Source organism: Rhamphochromis sp. 'chilingali', assembly GCF_963969265.1.
Source record: "Rhamphochromis sp. 'chilingali' genome assembly, chromosome: 7".
Lineage (NCBI taxonomy): Eukaryota > Metazoa > Chordata > Actinopteri > Cichliformes > Cichlidae > Rhamphochromis > Rhamphochromis sp. 'chilingali'.
In genome coordinates, this window is record NC_137934.1 from 7,019,192 (window position 1) to 7,036,619 (window position 17,428).

The following is a 17,428-nucleotide window of genomic DNA, read 5'->3' on the forward strand; positions in this document are numbered from 1 at the left end:
TACCTGGACATACATTAACCTCTTTGTTCTAAACTTTGGTCTTGTTTAAAAGGCACACCCATGATTGTACAACAGTAGAAAGATGACAAAAACAATAACAAAAAGCATAGTTAATCCCCTTTAGTAAATATACTCATGTCATCATCTTGTAATGGTGTACAGTGAAATGTGCCTTGACTTTTATATGACATTTCAACTGCAAGAATGTAAAACAGAGTATTGATAATGAGCAAATGGTACAGAAGAAAAAAAGTCTTTTGAATCAGACCACAGGGGATGAGTCAAGGGACTTCAGCTGAATGGCTGAGTGGTCGTCCTGACCCTGGGAAGAAAAAGAAGAAGAAAAAAAACAGCAACAAAGAGCAGAACTCATTAGTCGCCTCATTAAGAACATGTTCGTCCTTCAGCTGGTCTGAATATAGTCACTGTGTTGCAGCTACAGCTGCTGCTGCTCGTGCTCAGACGGGAACACAACGTCCCTACGACACCGAGATAAAGTACAGTATACCAAAAAGTCATGTGGAGTGGCACGGAGCCGAGTCGAAACTTCACATTTTATTTGTCTTACTGAATTATCCAGCACATAGAACATTTCACATGAGAAAGCCAAGCATGATGAATGGCTGTCAGAGGCAGAGTGACATGGTGGATTTATCAAACAGGGCCTAACACTCATACATCAGGCCAGCCTTCAGCACCACGGACAGAAGCTTTTAGAGCTGAGCCATCTGTCAAAGACAAAGGGAGTTAAAATATGACATGCCGTGCTCCTCAGGTATCGCTCAGGTCAGACTAGGCCTGCCTCTTTGCAAGCACAGATGCACAAATGAAGCTTGGCAGAGCTCAATGCCACATGCTTATGTTCTTACATAGATAAAGAAAAGCAATTCAAGGTCACTCGCTGACACAGAGGGACTCCAGAAGAAAACAAAAACACTTATAGGCACAAACAGTTAAGCTCTGAATCATCCAGTCACTCATACCTGAAGTGCTGCAGTTCAGTCCTGACAGTCAGAGGCAATACTAAATGAGTTCACTGACCAAACATGTTCTTTGAGATTAAAGTAGCCCAGAGACATTAGCCTTATTGCCTTTAAAAATATTTCATTATAGTTTTTACACCTTCTGATGTGATTACATATGTTGTAGTTGAGTGAATACACTGAATGTAACCAGGAAACTCATCTCTCCTGCTGTCGCTCCCAATTTCATGCATTTCCACGATCTCTTTGTTTTATCTCCCTCCGCTAGCCGCTGACAGTTTGGGAGATAGCTTCCCCCCCCCTTCCTCTTTCCTTTTGTATGAATTTGTACATTCAAAGGAAGCCATATTAGAAAAAAAACTGTGGCTTTAACTTAAATCCCACATGAAAAGAACTAGTGAGCTGTCACCATTTAATCCGCAGTGAGGACGAAAAAATTATGTTTCTCGCTGAATCTTCAAATATTTCAAATATTAAAACCCACCTTGTTCTATTCAAAGAAAGCCATCTGCGCCATGGCAGATATTAAAGCATTCTCTGTGAAGGCTTATGGATGGGTGTTCCTACTGGTTACATATTCATTTTAATTTTGTAAGGATCATTGTCAGCCTGTCTGAGATTTGATGCAGCAAACCACCAATGGGAGGTACAAGTTCAATAGTGTATTTATTTATTCTACTTTTAAGTCAGTGGCTAGAAGGTAATTTTCCTTATATGTTATCAGATTACATTTTATAGTGTTAGTCTGTTGATCCTCACTTACTACTACAACAGTGTACGTATAGAAGCATCACCAAAATGAGAATGTAGGAAGGTGCTATTTAAACACTTTTTAGTCCATAATTCTCCAAATAGGTTGTATTGATAACAGTTTTATCCATACAACAGCCTGAATAAATGCTTTTTTTCTATACTGAAAGCTACAATTAAATATTGAATTCCCTCGCTGTCCAAGATAAAATTAAAGAAAAAACTATAACACAGCAAAAGGCTGCAGAAAGCAAACAATGTTCACAGCGCTACAGGCATTTTTATACGTTTGAATTATCAGCTTATTAAAGTTACAAACTTCCACATAGGTCAGTCAGTGTAGCTACGGGCAACCACGTTCCAATGAAAAGTGAAATGTCAACATGCATTTACAATCCTGCTGCTAACACTATATTTAATGCCACTGCTTGCTTTTAAGAGGCCTTTATAGGCAGCCATTGGAGAAACAACCAGATGACCTATGGACTGCAATAACAACGCACTGATTGCTTGTAAGTCTGAATAAAAAGGGATTTGCCTTTGGAGGCAGGTAAAGTGCTTCTATATCATGAGCGGAGGGAGGTCTTTGTTAATGGATTTTTTAAATTATTATTATTATTTTCTTTTAAGCAGCGTGAATTGTTTAACTCTTCACAGGCTTTTTGATGGGTTTTACATGTGTATCTTCAGTGAGCCTAGATTTGTCCAATGCATCGTCCTTCTGATCATGCACTGCTGTATATTTCCTGAAGAGTAGATGCACAGTGTCAAAGCAGATTTGGTACGACTCGTCGACGGGTGAGCAGTCAAAAGCTATTTGTGTGAGTGCATTTCGGCTCTGCCTGGCCTCTTCCTGTCGACGTTTCCATAACTGTCCATCACTCACAGCGTGTCCCACCGAACAAATGTTGTGCTTTTTTTAATCCTCTGGTTGTTTGCACACATTTACACTTGCATGAATACTAAGAAACGCAGACCCAACAACACAGTAATTATTAAGTACTTCAATTTTAGATGTTTCCTGGCTCACAGGAAAGAATTCACAAGGCCATGCAAATTGGAGGTTTCTTAACATAAGTGAAGTGTCATATTGATAAATACACAACCATAAGTCTTCCTGGGGCTACTGTTAAGAATCAGCCTGAGCTGAATGTAGGAATGACACGACTCCACAGAGAGCTTTCTAACTAATTGGATGACCCATTTTCAAACAGTTGATTAGTTTCCTGGGCTCCTGATTGATCACTGCCTCTCTTTGTCTCACTGTTCACCTCCATGACGTGGACACAGAACCTGTGCCTGTCAGATCGATACAGGGGCTAATAAGTTACTCGCATGCATTTGCTCACATTAATAATGTATTGCAAATTAGGGGAGGAAGGAAAAAAATGGGAGGCCCAAAGTACCTAACAAGCAAACATGTCAGGAGATGCAGGGGCACTTTTCTTCTGGTTTTAAACAAGCACGGTCAGCCTCGTGGCACAGATGCACCACCGCTCCCATTAGATTAGTGCTGCAGACGCATCGATATTCCAGTTAGACCACATTAATCATTACTGAACATCAGGGTGAAGTTGTGAAATGATAAGATAAGATAAGATAAGATAACTCTTTATTGTCATTGCACAGTCATACATAGTACAGTAGTACAATGAAATTGGAAAAACTGTCCTACGTCGGCACTACATATAACACAACACGACACGATATGACACATCACAACGTAACAAACAACACAACACAGTATATTAACTTAGTATAAAAAAGAAGAACAAGTGTATGTGTATTGCACACTGTTATTATTGCACATTAATTATTATTGCACCTTGTTATAAATATAAATATTATTGTTATCGTTTTAAACATTGTTACCTCCCCCTAAAAAGTCCAGGGAGGTATCCAGTCAGGTCAGCTATTTACATTGATCAGGGCTATTGCCCTGTTGTAAAAGCTGTCCTTGAGTCTATTTGTTCGGGACCTCAGCAGCCTGAACCTCCTGCCAGACGGCAGCAGCTTAAACACCCGGTGTCCTGGGTGTGTGCAGTCCCGTAGGATGCTGCGTGCCCTCTTGAGACAGCGAGTGCTGTACAGGTCCTTCAGGGAGGGAAGAGGATGTCCAATGATTTTTTGGGCCATGTTGATGACCCTCTGGAGTGCCTTTCTGTGTGCTGTGGTGCAGCTGGAGAACCACACACCGATGCAATATGTCAGCACACTTTCAATGGAGCAGCGGTAGAAGACGGTCAGCAGCTCCTTCTTCAGGTCCATTTTTCTGAGGATTCTCAGAAAGTGGAGACGCTGTTGGGCCTTCTTTAAGATCGCAGAGGTGTTAGAGCTCCATTGGAGGTCTGTGTCTATGTGCACACCCAGAAACTTGAAACTGGAGACCCTTTCCACGCACTCCCCGTTGATGCTGACAGGCTGCAGCTCGGACTTCCTCCTACTGAAGTCAACTACCAGTTCTTTTGTTTTGGTGGTATTGAGGTCCAGGTTGTTGTCTGCACACCAATCTGACAGCCTCTGAACTTCAGCTCTGTATGCAGTCTCATCTCCCCCTGAGATGAGCCCCACCACAGTGGTATCATCTGCAAACTTGATGACTGTGTTGTCTGGGTGGGAACTAACACAGTCATGTGTGGTGGGAAATGGGAAATGGTGGGAAAGCCAGCTACAGTTAAAGACCTCGTAAAAAAGAAATGTTTGTTCCGCAAGCCTATTAATGTAAGGCTTCCATCTGCAGACAGGTCTGCTGCAGATTTTGTTTCCCACTGGTAGGTTTGAAGACGAGTTGGATAATGACTGGTTACAGTTGAGGTTGAGTAGACCAATTTCTATTACTTTTGTGGCTTAATAATAATGAATACCCCAAAAAGCTTTTTTATTTTTTCAGGATAAATACCAGTTCACTCTCTGATAATATGCATCCACGAAACAGATAAAGCATGTGGGATAAGTGTCACCATTTTTCACTTAACCATGGGAAGCATCCAAGAGGTGGAAATAATGGGGAGTTATAAAATCTCATTGGTTCAGCTTTTGTGTGTGTCATATATCCGTTAATTTTTTAAAAATAATAATAAGAATAAAATAAATAAATTAAAAAACACAACAATTTTTCTGTGAATAAAGTCACAGCTGTGCTTTGGATAAAGCATCCTTTTCTGTGTCAGCGTTGGTGTTTTTCTGAGCTCCCGTGGTCTGCTGGCGACAGGTCTGCCAGTGAAGGACTGTGCAGGTTCAAACAGAAATATACAGGACTCAGCAGAAATTGAAGTGCAGCGCAAAGTGCAAATTTGGAACAATAACCATATATTCAGCCACAGCCTCAGCCATCACGGCCAGGCGGAGCAGCAGCAGCTGCGCTCACATCTAGTAACCAAACCCTGTCACAATTCAGCCTGTTAAAATGAGTAATAAGTGCTAAATGCATCATAAAGTTTCACACCTCCTTTCGGCAGTGTCTGCAGGGTTTTTCCCTTAACAAGCGGTGTGTAATTGGACTGGACCAACACAACCTCAGCTGTTTATACGGAGATAGAATGTATAGTATAATAAGGGAAATAAAGATTTTGTTGCCCACTGTATTATATTGTACAAGAATGTGAAGGAAAGAAGTAATCCTTGAATCCTGCACTATTATAATATTAAAAGGACTGGACTACTAATAATTACTGATACTACCCAACCTGCTCATCTCATCAGTAAATACCATTATTTTTATGCATTATTATGAATTGTGAGTGTGGTCAGAGGTCAGATAGGAGGACCAAGGAGGTCAAGAGGAGATCAGACTATTTCTTAAAATGAAAACATATAGACTTACAATACATGTGGTGCGCTTTCTTTCATGAATACAGTAAGGATAATGGCCCAAAACATTGAAAACATTCATTTTAATGGCAAACAGTATCATTTCCTTGGATCCACAGCACCATAAAACCTACTGAAAAGCTGGGGAAAGCAATACAATAGTGACAAAATGCTTAACGGGGGGAGGGGGGGCGGGGGTTGGGGAAGCAAGCATCGGTGATGCTTAGACACAATAACAGGATAAAAGTACAGTTTTGTTTTTAGATTGCTGGCTTTGTGATGTTGTGCTTGTGCTGACTTGTGTGAAGTGTCAACACTGGCTGACAGCAACAACTGCAAAAATAAGAAGCAAGTTGAGATTAAAAAACATTTAGAATCTACTGTGCTGGGCTGTAATGACTCAGACATGTAATTTAGTTCTTCTTGGCACAGCCCAAGGTTTAATGTTACATGGGTTCTACAACAGCTCTTATTTTGAAATGAAGTTAAGGTAGATAATTGGTCACTGGAAGATGCCCATGCGATAGTATTATTAGACGTTTTTTTGCTGATGGCTGACTAATTAAAATGATGCAACGCTTGATGACATGTTGACTTAGGCAACATGCCTCCATGCAACTAGGCAACATGATGATGTTATAATATATCTTGTATAAATCAGATTTTGTGCATATGGGAGATGCTATTTTGTGAAATTAAAATGATAGGATCCCTGCATAAAGTGTGTTAGGTGCACAAGGGCAAAAAAACTGGTAATTTTAGCCTGTTGCTAGGTGGTTACCAGGCAACCTGATAGTGTCCTAATATGTCATGCAAAACTGAAGTATTGTGGGTATAAATTAGATGTTATTGTTGTGAAGTCAAAAAAGATTAATTGGTGGCTGCTAGGCATCAAGATGACATCATAACATCAGATATAGATAAGAACCTTCAGGAGCAAAAGATGTCCCCTTGTGACAAGGTTGGTTGTTCAACTCCTGATAGTGTAGGAGGAGAAACAACAAAAACACAGACATACAGTTTGTGTATTATGAAGCACTGTAGATTGTATGCTTGGATTGGGCGGTCTGCTTTGTCATGCCGTAGACCCAAAACACTGCTATATTCTAATAAGGCCATTAATTTAAACCTAATAATTGCTTTCATGTAATGAATTTAAGGCAGTTTTAAAAGACCTGGATGCATTTACAGATGTTTTTCTTCAATATTATCACCTGTATTTCTACCATTAATTACTCCTTTTGAGGTATTCATTCTTTATTGACACGGAACTTGAGAAATTGTGGTTGTTTCTGTGTTCTATTTTATTATTATTGCCTGTACTTAACTGGTGTATTGATTTTGGTGTGTGTGTGTGTGTCTCTGTGTGTGTATGAGCTACTAATTTATGCAACTCATGATTATACTGCTGTCTTTCTTGGCCAGAACACTCTTGTAAAATAGATTTTTAATCTCAAGAGTCTTATTTTTTGGGTTAAATAAAAGTTAAATAAAAGCAAAACTAAAAATTCATATTTGTATTTGCTGATCAGTAAAACGTGCAAATACATTTCGGTGAAGCTAGTAAAAACAAAATCATTATCAGACAATAGCCAAGGGTTATCAGCTTTTCTGCACATGCCAAACCTCTTTTTTGCTTTCCAAACAGACAGTTTACCTGCATGGAAACACCTGCCTGATTGGTCGACAGCACTCAGACTACAAGTGGACCACAAACAGAAAACATTAAGCTTCCAGCCTCTTTCCCATATATTATCAAATTCATACAGAAAGTGGTTGTAGAGCTTCTGATCCAGCTAACTTGATCATAAATGTGAACATACCAGGTGTTGTAATCTAATCGAGCTAGTAAGAATGGGTGTATTTTCTTAATCTCCAAAAACTGCAAATAAAATATCCCAAATGGGTTTTAAAAAAAGTTAGATTAATTACTATATTACAAACCTCCCATAAGGGGGAAACATCTTATTCTCACCATGTAATCATACTAGTATTACTTATATCCCTTATATGTCTTTAATCTTGCTGTCTGTAATCGAAAATTGATTAAACTATTGCACCACAGGGCTTTGATAAGCTCCAAATAAATGTTATGTTGTTTGGGCCTATGGCCTAAATAAAGTGATTCTGTTTGTGTGTGTGTCTTCCATCATAACTGGTGGCCTTATTCTTTGATGTAATGACGGCAGTGTTGGGTGGATTTTATTAGATGGGGGTCGAGGCTCATGAGAACCATTGAGCCGAAGAACACCTGCAGCTGAAGCACTGTGCGGTGCTTCTCAACCACGTGCGCCTCAAATTATACCTGACTGCACAACAAGCATATTTCTACACAAGATACTCATCTATTTTGTTCCTTGCTCGAGTTTTAATACTAATCAAGCATCCCTGCTCCCTGCTGTCTGTCAGGAGTGTTTACACCATTTTTTTTTTTTTTTTTTTTAACTAACTCCCAAAATGAACACAGAAGTGGCTGCAGTCCGCCATCAATCACTCTCCCGGCCCACCGGGGTGTGTGGATGGCAGCTCAGTGTGATTCCGTACACTGTGCGGCTGCATGTGGCTCGCAGTAAGGTTATACAAAATAACCATATTCCTTCAGTTCATTACACGCTTCCCTGGAAACTAGAACAACAATAACCAAGGCCGTGTCTTTGATCTTCATTATCTTTTTGATAAATTCTCCTTTACTCTCTCTGTCCTTGCTTGCTGTTGATATTTATACTGTTCTCTTCTCTCCAATGTGTTCCCCCTCATCTACAGATAAGACAAATCCACTACTTTAGACTGTGTCATGGCAAAACCGAGTGACCGTTTCATATTGATGATAATTGTGTTGCACATAAATTTCCCGTCCAGATTATTTGCAATTGAAATGAAGGGAATGGAGGTAGTTAACAGTCTGGCAATCTGCTCTCCTCCATAATGTACGCAACCCGAATGATGTCTCTACTGACTGAAAGCTGTTCATCTATGAAATAAAAGAAACCGAGTGACCTATTAAATTGCATTATGTTAATGGCGGAATTAGCAGCAGAGTGTGGAAAACCATCACATTTATTATTGTCCCAATAACAAATTGTTCTCTCTGGAGGGCATGTTAAAACATTTGCCTCTCACTAGGGAATGAAGAGCACTTGCATAGTTTGGCGAGGGGGCTCGCTGCTGAATTTTTTGCCATCGCTAAAGAAAAAAAAAATGTGTCAAGAAAAGCTCTAAAAAATGAATGAACGTGACTAAAAGCCCTTTATTTATGTGCTCTCTGTGCGACGAGCTGTAGAGATTTCTGCCATTTGTAAACTCTGTGTCAGTTCTGTCAAAAGAGAAAGCTTTCCTCGGTCCTCTGAAGTGCATCCAAAAGAACAAGGGTGATAACGAGGGCCTGGCTTCTCTCTCTCTTCGTCCAGCAAGCCATTAGTGGGAAAGGCCTTTTTTTCTGGATCTCGATTCTAAGAAACAACTATTTCTGTCTCTGCTGGCTTTTCTTTTACGTCGGTAGGGCCTTATTGCTGAGTCCTCCCCGCTGGCATCAAACAAGGGTGTAAAGATTGAGCAAGTGCCATCAATTGCAAACCTGGCACAGGATTAGCAAGGTGAGAAAATGTGAGAAGGGTTATTGAGCCTCATCAGAATCAAAGGGAAGCCAAGGTAATGAGGGGGATTCAATCAAAGAAATGGGACCGCTCTTAGAACACAGAGGTTTTAAGCCCACAGCAGTGAGGAGACAGATACTCTATATATAACTCGACCAAAGCCACATTAGCGTGGGATTCAGGTAGGCTGCCAAATCAATGGATACCATTTTATTGTGAAACACTGATGGGGATGTTCCCTGGTGGCCCGAGGGTCATTTTGGCCTGTCATGAACAGTCAACTTAAACAGCGGTAATACAATAACAAGCACTGAATGAACCGACAGACCTCTGAGAATCCGTGCCACAAGACGGACTTTCTTGCTTTTGTCATAGACTTGTGGGAGGGAGGGTCACACAGCGTGCAGCTGTGCACACTAAAGAGTCACGCAGTCTCTCTTGGCAAGCCATGCAACATCTACCTGCTTTTCTTCCAATAGCATTTAAGTTCCAAGGAAAGGACATTCTGACGAATGAACCAAATGAACACCTCGAAAAAGGATTAAATAGTACTAATATGTTAATTTGACACATAACACAAATGTTACTTCACGTATGGTTACAGGCTCTTTATACATTTTTACAATACAATTTTTAAGCACACGTGATTTTGCCAAAAAAATGAAAACATAAAATAACACATGAAAACACATTTTTATAGATATTGCAGTTCTGTTGTCTATTATTACCTGTAACAAGAAGGTTATATTTTTGTTAACGTTCGTCTATTTGCCATTCTGTATCTAAACACTATAGACTGAAATGATTTGAATGAATACTGTTTAAATGCACAATAACTTGAATACATGTACAATGTTCCTGAATTAATATTATTGTTTAACCAAAATGAGATTGTGATCGAAAACTTTTTCACTGGATATTTAATACAAATAAACAAAATCTTCATAAATTAAAAAATACAAGAATAATTACACTAAAAATTATGTCAAGCATGTTAAAATGGGTTACAGGCAAGTAACAAAAACCTGCACTCTCCACTTATTTCTTCTGCACTACAAACATTATGTTTAAAAAAAGTTAAAGAAAACTATAGAATACTGTTCCCTTAAGAGTACATACATACTGCTCAGAGAGTGAGCAGCCTTGGCGGACATTTTTATGCACTGAGAGTGCTTCTTGTTTTCCATCCTTTTTTTATTATGTTCATATAAAGCAGATTTTTCTTTCTCATTGTGATTTCTCTGATGGTGAAATTGATGTGTTTTTGTTTTGTGAGTCTTGTAGAAACAATTTTGAGAGGCCAGTTTTTTTCTTCACATTACACGCTTAGCAGTGGAGAATCTTTGCCAGGTGATTGTTCTGATTATTGAGAGTGAGGCCTGTGATCCTGGAGGGGCTGCAGTGCCGGTGCTCTTCCAGTGATTATCATAGAGAACGAGAGGTGTTTGGACAATAATATAGAGGAGCTTGGTGAGTTGATTAAGACTCAGAGGGAGCATCATGAGCTGAGTTTGATGTGCTTTGAGGAGCGTTAGAGTGACATGTTGACACACACGCACACTTCCTGGATGATTCTGACCGTACCTGGCTTGAGGACTTTTCAGGTAGACAGTGACTTTAATTTGAGACGAAAGGTGGACGGATTGCACTAGTTGTGATTGAAAAGTTGTGTATTCCTGGTCACATTACTGCAATTTAACTGTTTTTTTGGGGTTTTTTTGCATGTTTCTGAATATTAAAGGTGTTGGCTGTTGGAATGTACCCGTATTACTTGCAGAGGGAAATCATCATTGCTGTCTGAATCCCCTTTGAATCAACACACTGCTTAGATTACTCTGAAGCAGCTAATGCGAAGGTCATTCAAATGATCGTCACCGTGGTGAATGTCTATAGATAATTCATGGATCCTGACAACTTTGTGTGACACTTAGTGAACATGCAATTGATTTTCTTTTTTCTGTGGACACATACACAATATCTTTACCCCCTTATTGTATCATATAAAAATCTACACTATTTTCTTATATTGTGGAGGAATTTTGGCTCACTCTTCTTTACAACATTGCTTCAGTTCATTGAGGTTTGCAGGGTTATGCAACAGAATGCATTGCAATACCTTCATTCTGTCATTTTTCAACTCTCAGACAGATGGCTTCACATTTGACTCGAGAATACTTTGGTATAGAGAGGAGGCTACGTGGCTACGAAACAAGCTCAAATCATCAGCGCTTCTCCACTACACTTAACAGTTGGTAAGGCTGGTCTTTTTCTGTTCTGTCAGGAAATTTAACGTTTAACATGTTGAGGCCAGAGTCTGAGATGGTCTTGGAATTTTTCAAAATTTATCTGAGCTTTGCCTGCTCTGATCTTGGGGAGAATTGGGAATTTGGTTGGGATGTCCCCCCTGGTAACACTTTGTCATTGTGTTCACACACCCCTGTACAGGGAGTGCAGAATTATTAGGCAAGTTGTTCAATAATAAAATTATTCCTCAAAAATACAACAACCATGTTCTCAATGAACCCAAAAAACACATTAATATCAAAGCTGAATGTTTTTGGAAGTAGTTTTTAGTTTGTTTTTAGTTTTAGCTATTTTAGGGGGATATCTGTGTGTGCAGGTGACTATTACTGTGCATAATTATTAGGCAACTTAACAAAAAACAAATATATACCCATTTCAATTATTTATTTTTTTACCAGTGAAACCAATATAACATCTCCACATTCACAAATATACATTTCTGACATTCAAAAACAAAACAAAAACAAATCAGCGACCAATATAGCCACCTTTCTTTGCAAGAACACTCAAAAGCCTGCCATCCATGGATTCTGTCAGTGTTTTGATCTGTTCACCATCAACATTGCGTGCAGCAGCAACCACAGCCTCCCAGACACTGTTCAGAGAGGTGTACTGTTTTCCCTCCTTGTAAATCTCACATTTGATGATGGACCACAGGTTCTCAATGGGGTTCAGATCAGGTGAACAAGGTGGCCATGTCATTAGTTTTTCTTCTTTTATACCCTTTCTTGCCAGCCACGCTGTGAAGTACTTGGACGCGTGTGATGGAGCATTGTCCTGCATGAAAATCATGTTTTTCTTGAAGGATGCAGACTTCTTCCTGTACCACTGCTTGAAGAAGGTGTCTTCCAGAAACTGGCAGTAGGACTGGGAGTTGAGCTTGACTCCATCCTCAACCCGAAAAGGCCCCACAAGCTCATCTTTGATGATACCAGCCCAAACCAGTACTCCACCTCCACCTTGCTGGTGTCTGAGTCGGACTGGAGCTCTCTGCCCTTTACCAATCCAGCCACGGGCCCATCCATCTGGCCCATCAAGACTCACTCTCATTTCATCAGTCCATAAAACCTTAGAAAAATCAGTCTTGAGATATTTCTTGGCCCAGTCTTGACGTTTCAGCTTGTGTGCCTTGTTCAGTGGTGGTCGTCTTTCAGCCTTTCTTACCTTGGCCATGTCTCTGAGTATTGCACACCTTGTGCTTTTGGGCACTCCAGTGATGTTGCAGCTCTGAAATATGGCCAAACTGGTGGCAAGTGGCATCTTGGCAGCTCATGGGCAGTTATTTTGCGCCTTGGTTTTTCCACACGCTTCTTGCGACCCTGTTGACTATTTTGAATGAAACGCTTGATTGTTCGATGATCACGCTTCAGAAGCTTTGCAATTTTGAGACTGCTGCATCCCTCTGCAAGATATCTCACTATTTTTGACTTTTCTGAGCCTGTCAAGTCCTTCTTTTGACCCATTTTGCCAAAGGAAAGGACGTTGCCTAATAATTATGCACACCTGATATAGGGTGTTGATGTCATTAGACCACACCCCTTCTCATTACAGGGATGCACATCACCTAATATGCTTAATTGGTAGTAGGCTTTCGAGCCTATACAGCTTGGAGTAAGACAACATGCATGAAGAGGATGATGTGGACAAAATACTCATTTGCCTAATAATTCTGCACTCCCTGTATGCTGTGGACCAGTGAACCACCAATAATTCTGCTTTTCTACAGAGATGCTTACACTTATTGATGAGTAGCTAACCAAGTGAATCTGATTATCAGCACATGGTAAAAACTCTCGTTTTTACATGACTGTATTGTTTTATATTTTTGTTTGTTGTAATTCACTAGTTTGTTAATATTTGTGATGGATAAAACATTTCATGTCTTCTTTTGAAGTTAATTATTAACTATATAATAAAAATGGGATATATTGTTAGCCATAATAAACAAATAGTTTAAGCTACAAAATCAGCAGTCTGGTGTTCTTGAACAGAGATGGAGTCCTGGCCTGAATTACTGTTTGGTCTGCCCCGGCTACTTATTTGTTTTCTTCAGATTGAAACATCCATGTTTTTTCCCTCTCATGAGAAGAAAAATCACACCCCAACATAAATTGTTTCACCCCAAACCAGTGCTTATGCTCATCACTCATACAGCTGGTTGCATTTCTTGTCATCCTCCTCCTCTTGCTTGTGCAGTGTATTTTCATAGTTCAGTAGTCCACATTGGATATTGTTTATGATGCATGATATTGAAAAGAGACAGACTCCGGAGGGACCGGCGACAGTCTCGTCAACTGACTGAACAAGCTAGCAAACAGATCCAAGTGATTTTTTTGTTGACGCTCGGAGACACACACCTCCCTGAGCACAACAAAGGTACATTCATTCTATATTTATGCCACCACTGAAGTGTCAGAAATATTGATGACCCTGGGCAGAAATTAGCCTGCTTGTCAAAACAGAATAGTGCAAATGCAGTTATTTTTTCTGCTTTTCATCCAGTGCGGCGCTCGCAGCCTCTCATCACGTAACCAGAAAATGTGACTGAACAAGCACAAAGCCCTGACACGCTGGATCATTGTCAGTCTAAATTTAAACTAACGCACATCTGTCACTTTGTCTCAATAAAGCACGAAAATGCTCCAAGGTTATGGAAGTTACTTGCTTAATTGAAGTGAGACAAGTTGTTTTCTGTTGTTGCCATTAGGGAATTTCAATATCAGCGTGAATCTGTCATTAAATGCAAATGTGGGAATAAGTAAGACTGAGTAGGTGCTTTAAAGATGACTATTGAGGAGGAACACGCCCTCTTTTGTTTACATTTACTTTGCTAACTGAGTTAGGGAACTTTAATTCAAAAATCACTTTTCACACACACCCAGACTTGTAAGTAACAGATGAAAACATTGATTCCTGCCTTGGATCGATTCCTTTATTTCCTTGACTCAAAGTTCACCATCAAACTCTTAACCACAGAGAGCCATGCCAGGAAGAGAAAACAATCAAAAAATAACACCACAAAAAAACAACAACAACCAAAAAAAAAAGATCAGCACCCACAGAAGACAATGGCAATTGATCAGGCATTCGGCGAGAGAGGAGGCATCTCTCCTATCAGATTCATTAGTTTTCCGGCCGCTCTGACATTTCCATTTGCACACTCCAATTGACAAAATAAAATACCCGTTTGGCTCTCATCCCTCAGCTCTGCGCCCGGTAATCACTCCTCAGCCGCACCATACATTCAACCCCCCCAAACCCCCCTCTCTTCTGCCATCTCTCCAGCGCAGCCTCGTCATGACAGCATATAAAACATAAACACAACGCATGCCCTTTTTTTTGGCTTGAGTTTAAGGAAGAGGCATGCCACTGAGCAATCTGAGGTCACTTGCGCAAATCACCTCGGGGAAGGGCACATTTCAGCTTTTCATTTTCCTCCCATCACCACCTCTTGTTTCTCGCTCCCTCTGTGCGCCTCCCTTGCTCTGCCTGCATACCTAAACAACTCCTCCGAAGTGCAGCCTTCTCCTGGAATCACCATCAGCGTCTCCCTGCCAGGCTATCGACTGGCAGCGCACACAGAGAGTCCCTCAGCCATCTATTTCATTTAGACGCAACTTTTTGAATCCACCACATGAGGGGTCAAACGGCCTCTTTTCAAAACAGACTCAGAACAGAGGTAAATTACACAAATTGAGTGGCAGGAGGGAAGGGAGCGTGGCTGAGCCTCGACAGCGCCGTGAACCCAGGCGACCTCGGGTTTTCTTAATTATGTCTTTGCCAACCCAGACGGAGACACATCGGATGATTATGCCGCAGATGGAGCAGAAATCTCTCAGTCTTTTCCTTTCTAAACCCCCTCCTCCTAAACCACCTCTACCCCATCCATCACGCTGATGCTTTCCTCTTTCCCCTCCATTCTCCCCTGCCTCCTCCTTTCCATCTTTCTCCATTCCACTATGCATCCATCCTTCTCCTCACTCCCTCCCCTCCACTATACATTTATCTTCCCACTCTGAGACTTTCTTAAGAACTCCACCCGTTTGGAGCAGTGGCAACATGCTGAGAGACTTTGGTCAAATCTGATGATGCTCTCTTCCACCAGTGGCATTTAATCAATTGAAATCTTATTTTGGGGATGAGCAGAGAGGAAGCTGTTTTTTTCATGAGCTGCACTATAATAGAATAACACAGCCAGAAGGCCAGGTCCCTCATCACTGGGGACTCCATAGATTAAGGTGATCGAGTTGTTCGAGGATGAATTTTGAATACTGCCTATGCCGGCTGGCAGGCTGTGCGCCACTGTAACTTGAAATTCAGTAATAGCATGTAAAAATGTCAATAGCAATTGTGAAAGGAAACACAAGGTCTTGTACTGCTGAAGAGCATCCACAAAACTCGGTTTGAAACATGCAAAAAAGACCATAATTAACAGTCACACTAACAATAACATCTTGGAAGCATGTTAAATTTTACTGCAAGGGCAGTCATCTCAGCACAGTTTTCGAAAACACAAAGGAAACCCTCTTAAGTTCTCTTGCAAAAGAGCAGCCTACAAAAGCCAAGAAGGTAGACTTAGTGGCCAGCAACAAACTCAAATGACCTCAAGTCTAAAGACAAATGTTTGGGCCCTAGTCACGCAGGCCTCGTGCCCAGTCAGTGACCCCACTGAATCCGGTCATTGCTAGAGAAAAGTGTATTTGGTGACGGGTTTGTGAGAGATTGCTGACAGGCACTACCTTGAAATTGGTTACAAAAAGGTATAGGGCACGGCAGACAAATCGGTATCTTCCATGCAAACTACAAAGATGCTAGCGACAGCACTACTTGCCAACTGGTAGGGGGGAAATACACATTTTTCTGTAGCAATTAGAAGTTGCCAGGGGATTACCAACCAGTCTCTAGGCCTGTGTGACTAAAACGTAAGACACTAAAACTACGTAGAACTGTTTAGACAACAAAACAACGTTATTAGGATTAGTAACTAAGACTAGGTGACCACGTTTAGGTTAAAATATAAGCCTTCAAAACAAAAACAAAAAATCATAAAAGGTCAATTTTCACTGTCTTCAACAAGTTACCATGGCATTTCTTTGCTTGCTTGTGTTTATTTTTGACATTGAGGGGCACCTTTTGAACTACTGGCCAAACCTGGACAACATTTACACTGCAGGGATACCCAGCGTATTACACCTACCTTATGAAGGCAACATACTACCAACATCTAATGTTTTCACTCTTGTGTCAGCTCTTCCTAGCTGTAACTCAGCTCTTTCCCAGTGCTCTAGAAACTCTGTGTGCCAGCCAGCCTCTTCCAACCTGCCAGCTTCTTGCCACAGCACGACAAATGTCTGCCTGCTTTCTACTGGCAACTCAGCGACTCTCTTCTATCAACCTCACCTCTTAGCCATCCTTGGGGGACATCATTATTTATCAGTGCCTTGCAAAATCGGTCGAAACCATCATTGCACACATAAAAACACACTCTGTCTGACATCTGTGTAGCTAGAAATGTCAAGATAATTTAAAAATTGCTTGTAATATAACAATTACTTCTATTGAAAATCAAAATATCAACTTGGCTATGGTGATGACTTTCCACTCTCTGAAAACTGATGCTGATATTTTTACTTGTCTCTCTATAGAACCAAGGATGATGCATTTTGAATTGAGTCTCACTTCATAATTTCATGTTGGTGATATTTTCATATAAAGAACTGTTTGCAGCACTAATTGGCTATTGATATAACACAGTATTGATTCCACCTACACACAGTTCATTAAAGCTTTGACATTTGCTGTTTTAAACCAGCAGAAACAAGTCAGTGTGCCTCCAGCCAGGAAGAGAAATAAGCAATGCCATGCAAGATTTGAAAGATTTCGATTGTGCATGTGCAACTTTAAAGGATGTGTTGCAAAGTGATATTTGATTTTATTCCAAAAATAGAAAAATCATTATGGAACAGATATGCCCTTTGCCCTTCGTAC